The sequence below is a fragment of the Euprymna scolopes genome, chromosome 6, assembly GCF_053919585.1.
Source record: "Euprymna scolopes isolate OS-2025 chromosome 6, ASM5391958v1, whole genome shotgun sequence".
Lineage (NCBI taxonomy): Eukaryota > Metazoa > Mollusca > Cephalopoda > Sepiida > Sepiolidae > Euprymna > Euprymna scolopes.
In genome coordinates this window covers 25,034,336-25,056,835 of record NC_136487.1, presented here as the reverse complement: position 1 = coordinate 25,056,835, position 22,500 = coordinate 25,034,336, and the positions used below count along the sequence as shown (strand labels likewise).

The window sequence follows — 22,500 nt, the reverse complement described above, 5'->3', positions numbered from 1 at the left end:
CTCCAAACACCTGGGCAACGCCGGACTGAAATGCTAGTATATCTATAAAAGTGAACGTGTCTGTGTGTGTTTGTGTACATTTCCCTACGCAATAACTGTCAATTTTACGTCTACAGACTCGAAATTTGATATACAGGGTACTGAGACTTGGGAAAATCTTTATGATCAGTTTTCGGCCAGAAATTTGGCCGTTAAGCGGTCAACGATTTGACCTTTGAGAACTCTACCAAACTACTCCGACAATTTTGGGTCTAAACACTTGAAATTTTAGATATAGATTTCCTGGACATGGATCTTAATAACTTGATTTGAGCCCAAAACAAATGTTATGGGATCATAATAGGGGTCAAAGTTAAAAAAATTTACCGCTTTTTTTTTTTTTTTTTTTTTTTGCTCAAACTACACCTCCAAACACCCGGGCAACGCCGGACTGAAATGCTAGTATGTATATATATATATATATATATATATATATATATATATATATATATATATATATATATATATATATATATATATATATATATATAAACTCACGGAGTTCGTTGTTTGAAAATCGACCGTAGTATCTATTAACAAAATACACCTGTGTAGAAGTGAAAGTCGTTTTGTTGCTGAATTCTTAATAAGTGACGACCAGAAAAGAAAGAAAAATATTGATTTTGCTTTTTGCATTGAGGGTTTTAGATAAAGTGGTAGATTGTCATTTTTTTTTGTTGTCCTTGCTGCCATTCTTTTCTAGATTTTCTTAATGCTACACACGGAATAGTCACAGTAAAAAGTGTATGGGCACCCACACACACACAACATATATATATATATATATATATATATATATATTTCTGTGGAAATATTCGCCTTTTTTTTTATATACTAATCCTTAATTTATGCTTAATGTTAACACAGAGCCTATAACAAATAAATGACAAAAGTCTATATCCCGAACTTCATGATGTTGACCATCTTATAATTTATTCCTGTAATTACGTTGACATTTGCAATCCTTGACAACAATTGTTTCGTAGCGCAAAATCATTCATTTAATTATTATATCAATCAATGAATCTATTTAGCCCTTAACTCGTCAGAAGAAATAGCACCTATCAATCTATCAAAAGAAAATAAAACGCATTTGGGCATGATTACAAAATCCTGAAATTGGAAGAAAGGTTGCAAATACCTTCTTTTTTTTTATTCACTTTCTTACTTTTTTTTTTTTTACAGGGAAGTCACCACTTATCAAGGCTCGGAAGCCACTCGGGGATAAGGGTTAGATGGATTGATAATTGCTGTTTCTTTTGACGAGTTAAAGGCAGAAAAGATTCATTGATTGATATGATAAGTGAATAATTTTGCGCTACGAAACAGTTGCTGTCAAGAATTGTGAATGCCAACATAATTAAAAGAATAAATTGTTTGTAAGAGGGTCAACATTATGAAATTTGGAATTTAGACTTTTGTCATTTGTTTGTTTATATATTTTATTATTACATGTTGATGTATTATTATATCTGCCGTTTCTCAAAACTGCATCATGTTATTTATGTTGATGAAATTAATTTCACTGGAATTTGTAGATTAATAAGTATTACTTATTAACTAAAAACTTTAAAAACAAAAATTTGACAAATTTTATCGATATTTTTCTATATAATAGAGTAAAATCGATTTTTTTCCTGACGCTTTAGGTATTATAGATTTTAACCCATAAACCACTTAGAACTTCCTAAAGCGTGTTTCTAGAAAATATAAATACATTTCATCATCTTTCAGAATTTGATATTTATTCTGGAAAAGTTGCTTCTCCCAACTCGTATTTAACAGAGGTGGCAGAGATTTATACTTTCCTACAATTATCTACTCCCACGTCCCTCACATTCACCGGGTAATTTCCTTAATATATCTTAATGTAATTTCACTTAAATCACCATTATTGTTAAATTTTTTTACTATTGTCTACATACTACACTAAATTTGAAATATAAATAACGAATGCTCATTCACTTTTATTTATTTTTTTTAACACAGGAATCATCACTTATCAAGGCCCGGAGGCCACTCGAGGATAAGGGTCAATGTGATTATAGCGTAGTAAACATAAGTAGTGAAAATTTTGTAAATTGGATTACTTAGAGGGATGGTTCATCAAGAACTTGTTTACATTGGACTTGAAGACAATCAGAGTGTAGTCAGCTGGAAAGCAGGCAATTGAAAGAGAGTTCCACAGGCGTGCAGTTCTAAGAAAGAAGCTTTGTTTATGGAATCTGCATTTAGGTTCAGGCACAGATAAAGAGTGTGAGAAATTATTGATAGTGGTTTTGATTAGACGAGTGTTTTTCGTGAAAGTTTGGCGAGGGGACCATAGATTGAAGTCGTTCTGACTATTCAATATATTCTTCATGTGAAACAAAGAATTTCACTGTTTAATTGGATTCAAACACTAAATTCGATCGACCATTTTGACTGATATTTCGTATACATTTTCACACATTCCGGAATAGAACGGAATATTCCAACTAACAGTTCATTAATATAGTAGCTTATTGCTGGATGCATTCACGTTCATAACTTGTTACAAATTTATACTTTTTGAAGACTACACCCTGCATTTGGCCGATTTTTTTTTAATAATTAAAACATGCATTCCTTTTTGCTAGAATTCAGCTATTAAATATTTTTATATATGCAAATACATGCGACACGTCATAATAGGTGGAAAAGTCTGCATTTTAGCATGCAGGATTTTATTCAATTTTTCTCAATAACTGATGGTAAAAATATGCATACTTTGTACTAAAAATCATCCGATACTCAATCTAGGTGGGTTGAACTAGCTTTCCTCCAAAGGAAGAAGTTTCATGGGAACAGAAAATTCAAAAGCATTTCCCAGACGCATGTATAATATCTTGATTAGGGAAGGTGACGACGTTAGGTTTTTGCAGTTCTTGCAGAGAAATGTCTACATCCTCCTACATACAGCGCCTGGTATTCCCAAATGGTCACTCATCTGGTACTGACCAGGCTTAATGTTGCTTAACTTCTTTGAATTAAATTTTACAATATATATTTTGACAAATAGTAAAAAGAAAACAAGTTTTCCTTATTCAATGGAGTTTCATTGAATGGCTCATATCCTCAGAGAAAACGTATTTAGAAAAATGAAATTCATACATAGTCTATAAATTTTGCTAATTAGCACATAAATTGAATATTAATTTTTTTTTAATTATGTATATACTAGCAGTTCAGCTCGTCTTTGCTCAGGCCCTATGTACTGTTCATAACAGTATGTGCATATGTATATATATATATATATATATATTAAAATGTTTGATTCATGTCCAGGTAATCTATATCTAAAATTTCAAGTGTTTAGACCCAAAAGTGGCGGAGGAGTTTGATAGAGTTTGCAAAGGTCAACTCTTCCAACTTTGACCCCTTGGCAGACAAATTTTCGCCCAAAAACTGATTAAAAAGTTTGCTGCATGAATAACCTTTATATAAAATTTCAAATGTTTAGATCAAAAATTGGCTGAGTAATTTGGTAGAGATGGCAGAGGTCAATTTTTTTTTTTTTTTTTTTTAACTTTGCCCCCAATTTTGCCTCCTTGACATTTGTTTTGGGCTCAAATCAAATTAAAAAAAGTTTGATCTATGTCCAAGTGACCTACATTTAAAATGTCAAGTGTTTAGATCCAAAATTGGCGGAGGAGTTTGGTAGAGTTTTCAAAGGTCAAATCGTTGAACTTTGATCCCTTGAAATCTAAATTTCTGGCCTAAAACCGATTAAAAAGATTTTCACAAATCTCAATACCCCTTATGTCAAATCTCGAGTCTGTAGACTGAAAATTGATAGAGTAGTTTGGTAGAGAAATATACACACAGACACACAATTTCACTTATATATATTAGCCATATGAAAATATCTTATCCTGATGATTTCTTGTGATAATGAAACGTGAACGCATATGCATACTTTATTTCCTATAGGTATATTTTTTTTATTCTATTACTAAGCTTTACTCACATAATGAGCTGCTAAAGGAAATACTGAAAATATATACACAATATTAATTCACCTTATAATATGTGTCTATACATGAATTCGTAAATTATATATACGTGTGAGAGAGAGAAAGAGGAGGAAAGACAAAGAATGTCTGCGGCTATAATTGAAGGCTACATTTTTTGATACATTGTTGAATCGGATTTTGACGCTAGCTGTTGTCTCTTAGATCTAAATTCATGCAAGCTTTATAAAAGTGATATTGATTTAGTTGACCCACATCTTTGTTCGACCACTTAACAAGTGATTCGAGTTAGCGGAAATAAAGTGGACACTGGAGCTCATCTGTCTACGGTGAAATGAAATATCTCTCCGTTACATCTAGACTAAGAAAGTATTGATTGGATTTCTACAAAACTCGGCATGAAGAAAACTTGTATAAAATTGGCCCAGGTGAACTTTGAAAACAATGTCAGGTCAAAAAAGTAATTTCTCATGGAAATGCAACTTCAAGTTAAAGAAAAGAAAAGTTTGCATAAAAGTGATCATAAAAATGAGAAAACTGTCAGGAATCTATTTGGTCGGACTTCTGGCCCAGACCAATGTGACTATCTCTCCAGATTTCACTGTCTTCCATCAACTGCCTCAAATTTTCAGGATTACAGTTGGCATCATGTGTAATTTGCTGTTTTTTTTTTTCTTTACATGGTAGTCACCACTTAAAAAGACTCGGAAGCCACTTGGATATAAGGGTTATTGCGTGTACAGTAATCAATGGGATAATATCGTAGTAATCGTTAGTAATGGAAATTTGATAAAGTGTCCTACTTAAGGGGGCGGTTTATCAGGAATTTGTTTATGTTGGACTTGAAGATATCCAAATTGTAGTCAGGTGGGAAGCAGGAAAATGGAAAAGAGTTCCACAGGCATGCACTTCTAAGAAAGAAGCTTTGTTCATGGAATTTACATTTTGATTTAGGCACAGATAAAGAATCGGGGAAATTATTGACAATGGTTTCAGCTAGACGGGTGTTTTTCATGAAAGATTGGCGAGGGGGGACCAGAGATTGGACCTCAGATGAGCACTTGCCATGGTAATAACAATGAAACAACGACAATGACCAGCAAATTGTAGACTTCGCTCCCTGATGATGGTAAATATGACAGGTAGGTCGCCATAAAGTTGCTGCTTCATGGAATGATCTTGCCAAGATATATTTAACACTGTTCATAGCATACGGGTGTATGTGGCGTCTAGCTCTCTTTCCAATCTTTTGGTGAGTGTTGTTGTCCAGGTTGTAGTACCGTAAACAAGGACAGACTCCACCACTGCTCTGAAGAACTGCCTTTTTAGTTTGTCAGCCAGCCTTGAAGTCCATACCGACTGCCGCTTATCCAATGTAGCCCAAACCTTTGAGATGTGAATTTCGATATCTCTCTCTGTGGAATCCATATTGCTGCCCAGGTACGTAAACTCAGCAACTTCTTTCAGTGTTGTTCCATCTAGTGCTTTGATCTCCCTCTCTCCATTGAAAGTCATAAGCTTTGTCTTATCCGCATTAATGTAAAGACCAATGTCTAGCTGGAATGGTTGGATCAATTATGTTTCAAGAACCCCAGAAAATAAGCAAAAGAAAAAACTTCAGGTCTGCACTAATTGACTTTCGATGAACTATAAGCAAACAAACCCGAGATATAAGGTTTTTATGTCACAAGGTCGATTTTTATAGTGAAAAAATTATTTTTTCTGAGATCCTTGTGTAACATCGCGCATATGGCGCACATATGGCCGTAGGATAGCTGACTAACAGAAATATTAGTAGCAGCATCCATTCAAGCACATGTTTAGGTTAACTTGATGTGCACACACTGGTGTCACGAGAAGGAGGAGAGTGAAAGGGAGAAAGAAGGACAACACGTGGTCGAGCAAAAAGAACGGAAGCAAGTTGCGTGCTAAGCAAGATGGACATATGAAGTCGAGGGTAAGAAAGTGCTGGCTAACAGCCAGCACGAGGTCTTAGGGAGAGAAACTTTTAAAAAGCACATCTGATATGGCAGGGTGTTGTAAAATGTCTGTACGAAAAGACTTGCAAAAATAGTGAAATGCGTTGTTTTGAAAAAAAAAAAAAAAAATGTCGAGTTGGATTTTTGTTTCTTGCCTGTTTTGGTTGTTCCTTTGTGACGGTACCAGACAACGTGTGGGTCTGAGAGCTTTGAAATATAACAACACGGTTACAGTGTAACGGCAACATTACACTTGTAATCTAATTGATCCGGGTGTTTTTATGAGAAAAGGTGACATTTGCCTCAAGGAATATGTCCAAAAAAGAGTTTGTTTCTTTTACTAGAAATAATTTCACAATAACATCAAAAATAAATTTAACAAAGTTATCTTGTCGGATTTTAGAATTTCTACATAAATCGTGTTGCACCTGACTCATCTGTATTAGAATCTGCCTAAATACTTTGGTTTTTTTTTTCTCTTTCAGCATGTTTTTTTAAAAAATTTTTTTTTTACAAACACCTGCAGGTTGGGTGGTTATAGAAACTGAAACATGAAAATAACACTCAAGATGAGAACAGTAGTCAGAAGAATCCAAATAATATATTCAGATTATTATTTGGATTCTTTAGACTACTGTTCTCATCAATCCTCATCTCAAAAATTCAGAAACATTGTATCAGAAACTGAAAATTTTTCTTATCGCCATACTTTTTTGTTGAGCCTCGAGCCTTAAACCGCTCGGCCATTTTGACTAATAGATACACAATCGCATACGTTTGTCCTTGACTCTTAATTAGAACCATCGACAAAATCCTGTGTGGTTGGAATCTTGCAAACAGTTCTTGTCTAATAAGTTCGTTTCTGTAGATTCAAAATCTCACAGGCAGATTAAAATTTTAAGGCATACTTCAGTGGTGATTTTATTTTTATAAAAGGTATTAAAAAGGTGTTAGTGCCAGTCATTACAAAGTTTATGTACTTAATAACAAGCACCGGGATTGTAGACAACCTTCCAATGCTTCCTTTCAAAACAGTTTAAATGTTACTTAGTAACGATTTAGCCCAGGAGGGAAGGAGAATAGTGATAAATTCTATCGGCATTAATGCCATGTAACAAATAAAATCCAAATTTAAAAAAAACATAAAACAAATTTTACCATATTGATGCTATCACAGTAACTATAACAAACGAACCTATGATTAAAAAAAAAGTTATCTCATAGCCAAAGACATAATGGTTTTGATTTGATCAGTGATTGTAACGGGAATTTTATGACGTCCAATGAAGGTTATCCTATTGCACAACAAGAAGGGGGTGGGGAAACAAAAAAAAACGAAAGTATACCACGATAAACAAACTTTTTTTTTTTTTTTTAATAAATGTAAATGTAAATAGGGAAAGAAAAGGTGTATTCAGTTTTATGTTCACCAATAATAGTGTCTGCCAAATTAGTCCCTCTGGCGGTTCTCAAAGAACTCCATTAACAATATTGTAAGGGATAGTAGGGGTAAGAATATAGGTGTAGTCAGGGCTTACTGTGTGTCAAAGAACTTAAATAAAACATGTCAACACTTAATCTTTATAAAAGAGGGTGTATGTAAATTACCTCCCTTGCGCCATTAACTTAAATGTTCTCATTCAAGAAAATTTAAATTCTCTTGGTTTTGTAATCCAAGAAAATAATCCAAATCTTCTGTGGTGCAATGTATTTCTATAGAAGATTTCTTGGTTCCTTTTGACGTGAATTCTAACGCCTCACTGGAGTTAGTATTCTTTTTTTTACAAGACCAATTCAAGACCTTAAAATACTTCTTTCTTCCTCGGTGAAGTGGTCATTGTAATTTCGCTTACAACTGATTTTTTAAACAGTCGCTTCTGACTAATTCTGTGTTGTCTTCCTTGACGAACCCGATTGAAGAAGAAACCAAACCACTGGTTTCTCTTGTTTAAACTTGCGATTTTTAACATCTTTTCTCTTGACGTGGGATAGCGGGCCGACTTCTTTCATGTTCAAAACTTTCAACAAAATGGTGCATACATTTTTTATCAATCAAAACGCACACATTCAACGCGTGATATAACAAGCAGTAGCAGCACAAGATACACCAAGAAAGGGGGGGTTAAAGAAGGGGAGAGAGAAGGAAATACAGAAGGTGGAAAATAAAATTTCTACAATTGCAGTGTAAAAGTTCCTGATATGCCTTTCTACTTCTATTCATTCAACATCATTTTCCTCTTGTTCAGGGGTCAGATGTTTTCTAATATGATACAAGCTCACTTTTCACGAGTCAGCAATGTTGTTCAATCATTTGCTTCCAAGTTTTCCTTGGTCGACCAACCTTCCTCTAATTTAAAAGTCATTCTTCTGCAATAAATTATCAAGGCAGATAGACGTTCCACATGACCATGCCAACATGATCGATTCATCCTTAGGATAAACCCCATGCTGGACAAGTGTAGTTCTTTCAGCAAATTCTCTGACCTGATATGTTGAGCTTGGTCAGGTTTCACATTGCATATCGATCTGAGCATGGATTTATCATTGTACTGCAGATTGGGCAAAACAAAAGAACTGGCCGACAGTCCTGTATTCACTACCATATATCATCAAGCTCCTGAAATGTAGGGAAAGATAGTGTGTAATCTTATCAGAAACACAAATTTGCCTAAACTACCTTCAATTTTGTGGTCATATCAAGTTCCCATCCATCACCTGCACTTAGCATCTCTCTTAGATAGCAAAAAAAAAAAAAAAAGTCTACTAGTATTATGTCCACGATATTGTCATCTAGTGCCATCTTTTTATAGGGACGGCTGTCAACAGGGTCAACTTATCCTATGCATTTGAAATTAGGGTTTGGGTCTAACTTAACCTTCAGATCACTGCACTTTTTGTGAACCCACAGTAGACACAGATTTCACTATATTTTATGGCTTCTAACACGCTTCCGGCATACAAAACAAGGATACTGACTAGAATCCTTTAGGGATTGTAGATCAGAGCCATAAACCATCACTTTGGTGATAAGCAAGTTCACTCTCAAACCCTTGATCTCCAGACAATTTTTCATATTTCCAGATTATTTTTTAACTGTTCCAAGCACTTTTGACAATGATAACTAGGGCATCAGTATGGAATAATTTTCATGGACAGCCCAACCAAAACTCTTAACAATGCCTCAAAAACTATACAGAGCTAATATAGCAGTGATATTTTTTTTTAATGTAGGAATCACCACTTATCAAGGCACGGAGGCCACTCGAGGATAAGGGCTAATGGGTATACATTAGTCAATGGGATTATATTGTAGTAAACATAAGTAGTGGAAATTTTGTAAATTGAATTACTTAGGGGGATGGTTCATGAAGAACTTGTTTGCATTGGACTTTAAGACAATCAAATTGTAGTCAGCTGGAAAGCAGGAAATGGAAGAGAGTTCCACAGGCGTGTAGTTCTAAGAAAGAAGCTTTGTTCATGGAATTTACGTTTAGGTTTAGGCACAGATAAAGAGTGGGGGAAACTATTAGTAGTGGTTTTGGCAAGACAAGTATTTTTCATGAAAGTTGAGTGAGGGGGAACCATAGATTGAAGCTCAGCCGAGCACTTGCCATGAAAATAACGATAAGCAGACAGGCTCGCAACATCTCTTCTGTGAGAAAGAGGTTGCAGGGAAGAGAAAAAGGCATCCGCCACTAGGCCACGAAGTCTATTTTGTACTCTGTCAAAGCAGGATAAGCTGCTTCTAACAGCTCCTGCCCAGATGTGGCAACAGTACTCCATCATTGGTTGTACCTGACTTTTATATAGATTGAGAATTGCATCAGGAGAGAGATATTTACTGGAGCAGTAGAAGGATCCTACCATTTTTCCAGCGACCTTGGCAACGGATCTGATATGTGTTCCATTTCAGATTAGGAGTAAAGGTCAAGCCCAGAACCTTGTCAAAACATGGAGCCTCACCAAGGTGAGAGCCATCTATTCAATTGATGCCAGATGTGGATCAGAGCGGTAGTGATGTAAAAATAGAAGCTTGATTTTAGATGTATTAAAAGTAACCAGCCACTGCTTTCCCCATTGTGCTACGTGCTCAAGATCTAAGGAGAGATAGTCAGAGAGAACTTGATCATTTACGGTCTTTGATATGTTGCCATAGATGGTAGTGTCGTCAGCATAAATGTCGAATGATCTTAGGATGTTATTCGGAAGATCATTGATGTAGATCAGGAAGAGAGTTGGGCCCAGGATGGACCCTTGAGGGACTCCAGCATTAATACTGATTTCTGCCCATCAACCACTACTCTTATGAACCTATCCGACAGAAATGATTTAATAATTGAGCAAAACATTTCCACCTATACCATAGCTGGAGATTTTATGAAGTAGACCTTTATGCCATACCCTATCAAAGGCCTTATATATGCCAAGAGCAATTGCCCTAGAAAAAAGCCTCTATCAAGAGATTCATTAATATAATGAGATATAACTGTAGGCACATCTGCTGTAGATCTAGCGGAATGGAAACCATATTGCATGTAACTAAGATTATTTTTGCTGAGGTGGTTGACTACTTCTCTATTTAACAGATGGCAGCAACTTACTCATGATGCACAAGAGACTAATTTATCTGTACTAAGAGGAAGATGTACGATCACCAGAATTCTTAAATACAGGGCATACTGATGAGATTTTTCAGGGTGTTGGGAAGCAATTCTCCCGAGACAATGCTTAAACAGCTTTATAAGTATTGGAGCCAGTTCTGGTTGAAGCTTTTCAGTACTATAATTGGAATGCCGTCAGGCCCAGTTGCTTTACTGGAATAAAGGTTTTTGATTAGCTTGGCAACATCATGCACAGATATTTGTATGTCGCATAGCATGTTTTCTGATACAGGTGGAAATAAGGGGGGGGGGGTTGATGGCCTTGGTCACATAGGGTAGAATTAGCTGCAAAGTTCTTGGCAAAGAGTCTGGCTTTGTTTGATGCTGACGAGACTACCTCAGGTCCATTGATGATGGTTGGGATAGAGCACACGCTTCTGTTCAAGACCCTATTTGCTATTTGCCAAAACTGGTGGGAACCAAGCTGTTGCTCAGCCACTTTGGACTTAACGGACTGAGCATAACTCTTACGTTCTTTATTACCCTTTTACAGTGGTTGAACCACGGCTGGCTGTTAGGTTTTGCTGGAATATTTTGGAGGGTATAAAGCTGTCTATACCTACAATTAACCATTCCATCAGATCTGATACTATAGAGGACACGTTATTTTTAAACATGGAACGCAGAGGTAGATCTAATATGAATGTACGAAAACTATCCCAGTCAGCCATAGAGTATCGATACACAGTACGATGGAGAGGTATGTCTGAGGACTTATCACATCGTGTTTTTATCTTAACTGATACAACCGAGTGGCCAGAAGATCCAAGTGATGATAGAACGGAAGATGGACATAGCTCAGGGCAAGTTGTGAGGAAACGGTCAAGGAGACTTGCACACTGACTGTCAGTATCGCGCACACAGATGGGTTCTTGAACAATGTGAGTTAGGTCCTAAGCAATAGAGAAATCATGACAGAACCTCCTCTCATCTGTCTTGTTTGAGTGAGTTAACCATTCCACATTGTGAATATTAAGGTCTCCACAGACGTGAATGTTGTCCAAAGTATGCGCAGGCAGGATGTGGTCAATTTTCTCAGATATGCTCTTAAAGATAGTAACTCCACTGTTGTAGGGACGATAGAGGGCAAATATAAATGCTGTGGTGTAAGCAAGTGCAACCCAGAATCACAGAGTAAATTAGGGTCCTTTCTGGAGATGTCTATCACATGGAAAGCTATTTTTAATGTAGGCACATATTCCATGCCGATGGCGATCTTGTGGGTCAAATTTGGATGTTAAGTTAGAGTATCCTTAAATAACAAAATTATCTAGAGTAATAGTCAGTCCAATGCCAGTTTCGCTTAGGAATAATTGGTCCGGTTTAGCCTCCTGTAATTGGGATTCAACCTCTGGAAGGTTGGAACGTGGACCCCTGATGTTGGAGAAGGAGAACATGATAGTGGAGGTCTACATTGGAAGTTAGAGTTCTGGATTTAATTGTGTATTTTTTGGATTGCAGCTGATCTGCTTCAATGCAGCCAAGACCTCAGACCCCGCAACCCTGCCTTCACAACCAACTGCTTTAGTCATATTGAGGTGGAGAGAGAGTCAGCTAAATATTGGCCAAACTCCTTGACTGGGAGGTTGGGCAGTTGAGTAAATCGCTCCTTGAAGTTATCCCAAAATGCTTTGCAGATCTCCCGAGTCCATTCCAAGGTACATTCATCCAGGCGTTAAATTTTTTTAATGTATTTGTCCAAATCACACCTAGAAAATTCCTTTCAGTCTTTCACATCATAACTTTATTGGAAACTTTCTTTAGCCTAGCTCTAACTAGTTGGCCTTCGAAACGCTCAGTATCCTCACATTTTAGGTCCTGCCTAGACAGTTGTATGCTTATAGATACCACTCCAGCCACTGCCCATTTGAACAGAGGAGGTCATTTAAAGTAGGCAAGCCATGCATATGTATCGTGCTGAAGCATGACAGATTAGTTACCGAAGTCAACATCGAAAGACAAAGAAAATTACAGTTGTTCACTGTTGAAGATAGCCACAAGCTATCCCTGCAGTATATTACCTTTTGGTGATGGAAGCCAATACTTTTGATGTTTGGCTGATTCCTGAGTCTAGTGGCACTGCGACCGATATGCCCGTTGCCAAGTGGATTGAAAATGTAGAGCTTGTATGTGAGCTGCCATTCCAATCGCAAGGTGAAACTGGCCATATACAGGCAACCTAGTAAGGAGCAGAAAAATAACAGATCAATCAGGTCTTCATAACCATGTATGCTACTGGTGCATTTAATGCATATGACCAGTATGTTACTCGACAGCTTTGCCTGCATGAAACGGTTGATGATTTTTTTTTTCCAAGCTGCAATGCCTGACCTCATTGGTTGGGGACCATTGCCCGAATGTTGACTAACATGCATATTCATTTCTCGATTACTGATACATGTTAGTCATCTATGTGTCTCACCCAGGATGGAAACATGCGTGTAGAACAACTGTTTACCCAATTGCGAGAAACAGGCACTCTTCTGCCATGTTTGTGATCTTGAGAGTGGAGTGTAGGGAAAATTGTTGTGATTGTCAAAATAACTTCCTTCAAACGTTCATGTATCTGCACATTTCTTAAAATCAAGTTACTTAATAGAAAAACCAAAATGGCGATGTACAACTGATTTTATGCTTACCATTCATGTGAAAGCAATGTGAATTCTCACCGTTTGTATGCAAATTAGAGGATCTTGGGCTGCATAAAAAGCAAACCGTTTGAAGAAATTGAGCTAGCATGCGTACACTATTGAGGCATGATTATCTACTTGAATCAACATGGAAGGCCAAAGGAGTCAAAGAAAAAACTAGTTTTCATTATTTAATTAAAAACAAACCCCTTTTTGTCTAACGCATTATGTTACATTGTTCACACTTTAAATGCAGATCTAACCAAAGTTCTTTTGATTGGTTATTATTCTATTGTGTTATTAGCAATATAATAATGTACTCAACTACAATTTATTTTAAATTACCTATTTCGGCCAAGATGACTGCTACTATGGAATATTTTTAAATAATCACTTAAAAATATATTAGAAAAAAAAATCACCAAGGGAGGATAACTTATTTTAAATCGAAACCTTTTGATGCAAAAACAAAATAAAACAAGAATTTTTAACACCAGATTCAACATATCAAAATGGCGCAACTTAAAATAAACATATGATATAAGTTGTCTAAGTTGAAAATATATGCAAACAAATAACAAATTGGAATCATTTCATTGCATCCCAAGTAAGGCTGAGTAGATACATCTAGTATTGTAATATTAAGATGCAGATAAAAATAAGGTGAAAAACGGAAAATTCCACAAAGTTAAGCAAGGAATGGAAATTTTTATTAGACGTCAACATTTACAGGTAGACGTCAGGCAGACTTGTACAAGTTATTTTTGTACTAGAAGGAAATATATGGCAAAAACGTTACAGAGTTCCATGTCTGGATATTAGACATTCAAATGATCAGGCACAGTTTTTGAATTTTCCTCCAAACAATGAAGCTTAGAAGGGGAAACTGTAGATCATTTGGATGTGCTTGCTAAAATCCATTTTACATGGTGGCATGTGTTGGACAGCTTAAAAAAATTGTTTTCCAAACTAACCTATCTCTGCCAGGTCTTATCCCTCTTTCTCTCAAATTCAATTTTATTACTTCCTCTCATTTTTTCGTAGGCCTTCCTTTGCCAACTCTGCTACCTCAACTGTTCTACATCTTTTTATTTCATTTACTTTTTTTTTTTTTTTTTTTTTTTACTCACGTTTACTCCTAACAAGGAATATCGCCACTTGGACATAAGGGGCTACTATTTGGGACTATGCGTATGAAAGATTAATAAGATGTTTTATGTTACATTTAAACTTCTGCATATCAGTATAGTCAAGGAAGCAGGTAGCAGGGAAGGAATTCAAAAGTCTAGCTCTTTGCAGGAAAAAGTATTAGAGTAAAAAGTTTTCTGGCATTTAGGGACCTCAACAGTAAATTAACCCAAAGCATTCTCATCCATTCTTTCAACATGTCTCCTGTTTTGTACATATCAATGCATACTGCCCGGATTTAATCTTTCTTTGAGGTTATTGGTATTATCAGGTCAGTCTGTCTAAAGACACTGGCTTCCTAACCTAAAATGCATCAAACGTTTTTATTGTTCATTTTTTTCTTTTCCCTTTGCAAAACTCAATCATGTTCTGTAACGCTAAAAAAATTTCCTCTATAAAACAACCAAACCAAACACTATGAATAAATATTTGAAATTCATTCTTATCGCTTGCACTCATTTTTTTTCCCTGGGTCTTCTTCCAACTGACCCTATTACTTCAACTGTTCTACATCTAACTCAAGAACCTGTTCTTTCATTCTCATATTTGGTTTAACATCTGTTTTACATGTTGGCATGCGTTGGACAGCTTTGAAAAATTGACTTCCAAACTAATCTAGTTATGGCTAGCTCGTTATTTATCCCTCTTCTAAATATCAAGGAAGAATAAAAAATGCGTCTTGGGTTTATTTTAGCGGCTTCGTAACTCTTGTTTCCCCTATTTTGTCCTTTAGTTCTCACATTCCATGAGTGATGTTTCTGACAAAGGGGGAAGAATTGTTTTCTGGGTCGGAATATATCCATTTAACACTAATCATTGGTTAGTTTTTGACCTTGAAGTATTATTTTTCTTTTGGATTATTACATCAAGTGGCTTCATGCCTTATCTGGAGCTATTTTCATTAAAACGTAAATTAAATCCCAGAGAAATTAATGAAGTTATTTATTGTTCTTTTTGATTGCTTCTATTTTTCAAACAATTAATAGAATTAAGGAACAACATCTGACTGCTGTATCACCATTGCTGAAGATCTTATTTAATGAGCAAACTACCGTTTCTGCCCAACTTAACTTATTCAGATATTTGTTCTGTTGATTATAAAAATAATACTAAAAATTTAAATTGGATATATGCATTTGAGATTTTAAGGGTATTCTGTCTTTATGAATCACTTAGGTGGGGCCCATTAATACTTGGTACATAAACGGTAACAGATTCAAAGCAGCTTACATTATTTTCCCTGGATAATTTTATAGCGGATATAAATTTCATCATTTTGATAAGAACGATGATGGTCAAATCTCTCCACGCTACAAAAACATTTGTGTGTAGCTCACTTGCCATAAGTATTATTGTGCATTAATTTACAAAACATGAAATTAATTCATATGTAAAACTTAAATGAACAAAGCTCCTCTCCTAGAACTGCTCGCCTGTCGAATTCTGTCCCAGTATTCAGCTTTCCAGCTAACTACAACATGACCATCTTCAAATCCAATGTAAACAAATTTTTGTTGAAACATTCCCCAAAATAATCTAATTCTACCAAATTTCTACCAGTAACAATCACTGCGCTATTGTTTTGGGGACCACCATACATTCTTTAACCCTTATCTTTGAGTTGTCTTCTCACCTTGATAAGTGGCGACTCCCTCGTAAAAAAGAAAAAAAATTGCGAAGAAATCGTAGACGAGAGTTGTATTTAGGTGCATTTGACAGGAAAAATAATGCCAGAATCAGGTATTCTAAATTCGTGAAAGATTTGAGAATCTGAAGTTGATAAAACGAACACTTATGAATATTAATTTGCCTTTCTTGTTTGGTCGACACACAAGATAACAGGATTAAATTTTTTTTCCAAATTGTTAGCAACTTCCAACTTTTACAGAATATTACATAATATTAATAAATCCATGAATGATGTTGTCCAGAAAAAGAGAGTACCTATTTACAATGTCTCCCCACGGGACAGAGTTAGACACTAGGATCGGAGAAAAGGAACAAAGATAAAAATTGTCTCAGTTGTGAAGGATTTCTCCTCCATTGAGAGAGAACAAGAAAAGAGCACAACATAAAAGGCTATGAATTATGGGCATCCTAAATGGTGAGTTGTGCAGTGAAATGTTTGTTCATATTACATTTAAACTTCCACGTGTTGGTATAGTAAGGAAAACAAGGCATGGGGAGGGAATTCCAAAGGTGAGTAGTTAGAGTAGGAAGAATATAAAAAAGTTATTAGAATAGAAAGCCCTTCGACGGCTGGAGTGAAGAGGTGGGATATTGCTGATGATGCAGAACTAGTGCAGCACACTTATCAGAGCACATTCCATTAAAGTATTTGTAAAACAAGCACAAGGATGCAACATTACAGTGATGAGACAGGAGTTGGAGATTGGTAGATTGGTGACTATTGTCAACCCTGTCCAATAGAGAAAGACAAAGGATGCCATATATGGCAACAATATTCCATGTATAGGTGAATAGTGGCTTCATAGAGAAAGGATATTGTTAGGGGTGAGTATTTTTTTTTCTAGCATGATAGAGGGAGCCCAACTTTGTTTCAATTCATGTTACCTGTGAATGTTATGCCGAGAAGTTTGAATGTTCAACTCTCGGCTCGACCTCTTAGTCAACATATAAAAAGTCAATAGCAGAACTAGTAAAATATACACATATTTTAAAGAGTAATAAATTTTAACAGCAGGGAAATTGGCCGAGGCAATAATGAGTTGGACATTTATAGTCGATGATGCCTACGGTCCAGTATTCGAACTTCAAGATTAATGCATTTGTTGCAAAGCCACACTGATGAGTCTTCAAAAAGACGAAACGTGTGAATATAATATATTACTGAACAATAATGACAAGACGTATCTTTTGTTTTGTCCGTGTGTCAATAAAGGCCAAATGGGAGAAGAATATATGTTATGATGCAAGGTGTGGGGTTTGAACCTAGATAGCCAGCAAGCAGGTTTGAGGACGAAAAGAGCAAAAGAACAAAAAAGCAAATTGAAAAGAAACAAATGTTACGTCACTGATTTCGACTAATGCAAAAGCAGAATTCAGCTTTTTATTTTTGTCCGGTTCGATTGTGACAGTTTTTATTCTTTACTTTTACTTTATGCTTACATATTAATCATGGTTTACATTTCTGAAGAAGTCATCGTTCCAGTTTTAGAATTTCGTTTTCTAAATATTGCATTGATAATTATTGCTGAACTTGCACAAAATTTTACTGCAAAAAGAATGCATGACTTGGTTCTTTCAAGGTTCAAATCTGAGTTAGGAAATTCTTTGTCTATGACATAAGTAGGACAAAAGAATGGCCAGCAAAGAATGGTATTGTGCGATAAAAAAAATGGAAAGGAATAGATCAACTGTTGACCACAGATGCGAGATCTGATGACACAAGGACTGTGTCTGATGGATGCAGAAGGCAGAAAAGAACAAGGCTCTGACCAGTATAAAAGTTGAGGGAATCCGTGTGTCAACCACTCCGTTCAGAGATTCGTTTCGCCGTTTATGAATGCATATAACTGCAATAAAAATATCTCTTAGAATCTGAAGGAACAAAAACAAAATCTGTCTTTTTTTTTTTTTTTTTTTTTTTTTTTTTTTAAAGGTGAACAACTCCAACCAAAACCGAGAAAATAAATTGGTTTATATATATATATATATATTTTTTTTTTTTGAGTATCGAGTCACCGCTTATCAAGGCTTGGGGGCCACTCAAGGGTAAGACTTAATGAATGTCAAGTAAGACCACACCATGATGATCTGTGATAATGGAAATTGAATAGGAGTCGATTTGTTTTAAAGGACTGCTTATCAAAAACTTGTTTACATTGGATTTGAAAACGACCATGTTATAAAACCGACTTCCAAATTTGGTGGACGATGCCCTTTTTACCTCTCTGCTGCCTCTTTTTCATGGAAAAGATGTTGTGAGGTGTTATTTAATTTCCATCACGATACTCATTAACCCTTATCTTTGAGCGACCTCTGGGGTTTGACGAGTAGTGACTCAAAAAATCAGCTAGAAAACAGTTTTGCAATATTGTGTTCGACAGAAGAGCAGTTTTGGGGGAAAAAAGCTCTGCTCATGGAATTTTCGTTTAGTTTTTAGGCACAGATAGAAGGTAACGGCCATTACTTATCCAAATAAGCAGTCAGGGTAGGGTCCATCATTTAACAAAAATCTCTATTTACCAAGAATGAAGGGGAAAATTTAATCTTTAAAAATAAGTTTTTTTTCTTTCTTTTTTTTTAAAGAGTAACTGTTTAAAAAAAAAAAAAAAGAAGATTGATAAGTATAACTGATGGACCCTCCTCTCTAGTAAAAAAATATTTTTAAATCAGCTATTCGTAATACAACAGAGGATATAAATTGTAAATCAAAATACTAGTTCTATATAAAAGAATAACTGCTAATCTTTTAACTGTTGTAATTGAGTGGAATTGTTTGCTTATGGACAATTCAGGAGAGAGTAGGGTCATTGTGCTTGACATTTTGAAAATGTTCTGAGTGTGGCATTCAAGTCTTCTACAAAAACTTCAGAGTTATGGTATATATGATAAGGTTCTTGGCATTAAGTCTTCTTTCTGATCAAAGATTCTGACCCTAAATGATGTTTCTGTTCTCTTTTCCTATCGATGCTCAGGTCTTTGTTCTAGCCCCAACATTGATTCTTCTCTATATATTAAAAAAAAAAAAAAATTTAGCATCTTTGCCGACGATGTTACTCTCCATTCTAGTGTTCCTCCTTCAGAAGTTGACCTGCATTCAGTTATGGATTGAGGTATGAAATGGCTCGTTTTGTTTAATACTCTTGAGACTTTGTATAACTGAATAAATGATGGCGCCTCCTCTCTTTAATAATTGTGAGTAAAAAGAGAGAACTCCATCAGATTGAATTTGTTGAATAAGAAGTCGACGAACATTGCATGTTTGCCATCATGTTGAGAGTCGCCAAAAATGTAGAATATGAAGTAGAGTATCATTTTTATCTTATTTCTATTTATTTTTTCTTTTTACTCACCTTCTACCCAAACAAGGCATATTGCCACTTGGACGTAAGAAGCTACTAGTTGGGACCATGCCTAAGAATGATTAACAAAATACTGGTTTATGTTGCATTTGAACTTCTGCATATCAGTACAGTTTGGGAAGCAGTTAGCAGGAAGAGAATTCCAAAGTTTGGCTGTTCTAGGAAAGAAGCTATTAGAGTAGAAAACTTTAACATTTAGGGACCTCAACAGTGAAGGGGTGTGATTTTGTTGCCAAACAGGTTTGTTGAGGATATGTATGTTGAGGGAACACACGTGCAATGAGTTCAGATCATATTCCATTAAAATACTTGTAAAACAGGCAGTAATGCAACATTGTGGCGATGGGACATGGGTTGGCGCCTAGTTGACGGAATAGGACATTTTTTTTTAACCCTATCCAGAAGGGAGAGACAAGTGATAGATGCACCAGCCCAGATGTGACAACAATACTCCATACATGGTCGAATGATGGCCTTATAGAGGTACAGGATACTCTTAGGTGTGAGCAGTTTTCTAGCACGATAGAGGTAGTCCATCTTCCTTGCAGCAGCCTTTGCAATGTCCTCAATGTATTTATTTCAGTTCATATTTCCTGGGAATGTTAAGGAGTTTGAGGGAAGAATTCTCAGGTAGGGAGTTATTTGTCATGGTTATCGGTGGTTGGAAAGGCTTCTTGTAATCATTAAAGGAGAGCAGCTTAGTCTTACTCGCATTAAATGTCGCCATCCATTTACGTTCCCATTCAACTATGGTCTGGAGGTCATTTTCCAAGGATTCAGCCATTGTCTTGGATTCCTCTCATTCTTACATTAAAAAACAGCTTTATTGATTATCTTCATTAGTGTGACTTGTGTAGAAAAATGGTTAGTTGTGGAAAATGTTCCTGTGTGGAGACGTAGATTAAAGATTAGATAAGCATATTAAAAGAGAAAAAGTTTTTGTGTGTGTGTGTGTGTGTTGAAGTTATGATTCGTAGCCATGATGTATTGTCTTCATAAATTTAGTAATAGAGACGTGCGTCACAAAAGATTAGAAATAGTCCTGTAGGATGAGAAAGCGAGTTCGTGTATACACTGCATCATTGAAGCCAGTGTGTGGATGTAGCCATGTTGGCTCATTTGTATTCATGTCTTAGTCGAACCCCAAGCCTGAAGGCCAGGCGAGTTCTATTGAGTCCCAAAGAGAGAAGTTGGGGGAAGGGGACAGAGGAAAAGTGTGTCGCCAGTCTAACCTTTTATAAACTCGGTCATGTGACAGAGCTAACTTCTGATTGGAGACGCTAGGAAGGAAGTATATTCAAAATCTCCAGCCACAAGAATTCACCCCTGCTTGTGTTTCTTGCAATTTTCGTCTGCCACAGATTATTTATGTGCAAAAATGAAACAAGTTAGGTACAAGGCTCTCAAAAGCGTGAGACGTAAAGGAAGATTGAAGATCATCCTTTGTCTATTTTTCTCTTAACTGCATGCATTCTGGCCATTTTTCTTAGCACTATTCATTTCATTCTCTCACTATTTGTCCATTGCTTTCACATTGATAATCCAATAAGTCTCCTGTGCACCATGAGTAAGTTGCTGGAATCTGTTAAATAGAGAAGTAGTCAACCATCTCAGCAAAAATAACCTTCTTAGTGACATGCAATATGGTTTCCGCTCTGCTAGATCTACAGCAGATGTGCTTATGGTTATATCTCATAGGATTAGCAAATCTCTCGACGGAGGCAACCTTTCTAGGGCAATTGCTCTTGACATATTCAAGACCTTTGACAGGGTGTGGCATAAAGGTCTACTTCACAAGATCTCCAGCTATGGTATAGCTGGAAATGTCTTCTCAATTATTAAATCATTTCTCTCTGAGAGGTTCATAAGAGTAGTGGTTGATGGGAAGAAATCAAAAGTTCACAGTAATAATGCTGGAGTCCCTCAAAGGTCCATTCTGGGCCCAACTCTCTTCCTGATCTATATTAATGATCTTCCAAATCACATCCTTACATCATTTGTGGACATTTATGCTGATGACACTGCCATGGTAGCACCTCAAAGACTGTAAATGACCAAATTCTCTGATTCTCTCTCCTCTGATCTTGAACACGTGATATAATGGGGAAAGAGGTGGCTTGTTACTTTTAATGCATCTAAAACCAAACTTCTATCTTTACATCATCAACGCTCTGATCCCCATCTAGCATCAATTAAAATGAATATTAATCATTGAACTCTTGGAGAGGCTTCATGTTTTGACCAGCTTCTGGGCTGGACCTTTACTCCTGATCTGAAATGGAACACATACATCTGTTGCCAAGGTCACTGAAAAAATGGTGGGATCCTTCTATCGATCCAGTAGATATCTCACTGCTGATGCAATTCTCTACCTATATAAGAGCCAGGTATGTCCAAGGATGGAGTACTGTTGCCACATCTGGGCAAGAGCTGCTAGAAAGGACTTATCCTGCCTTGATAGAGTTCAAAATAGATCTAGTAGGGGATGCCCTTTTCTCTTCCCTGCAACCTCTTTCTCACAGTCTGCTTTATCGTTATTTTCATGGCAAGTGTTCGTCTGAGCTCCAATCTATGGTCTCCCTTGCCAAACTTTCACGAGAAACACTCGTCTAGCTGAAACCATTATCAATAATTTCCCCCACTCTTTATCTGTGCCTTAACCTAAACATAGATTTCATGAACGAAGTTTCTTTCTTAAAACTGCATGCTTGTGGAACTGTCTTCCATTTGCCTGCTTTTAACTGGCTACAATATAGCCGTCTTCAAGTCCAACGTAAACAAGTTCTTGATGAGTCGTTCCACTTAAGTTAACAAATTTACCGAATTCCCATTACTATCGATTACTATATTGTCCAATTGACTACTGTTGCACGAGCCTTTCCTAGTCTCACACAAAAACACACGTTCCCATTTCAAGCTATATTACTTGTCATATACATACGCGCACACAAACATACGCGCCC

The 22,500-nt window shown here is 36.2% G+C and overlaps 1 long non-coding RNA gene across 3 annotated transcripts in view; it reads right to left on the bottom strand.

The window, feature by feature from the left end:
* Positions 1-22,500, bottom strand: part of LOC145277573 (uncharacterized) — a 446,087-nt gene that overhangs the window by 169,533 nt on the left and 254,054 nt on the right. The window lies entirely within an intron of this gene.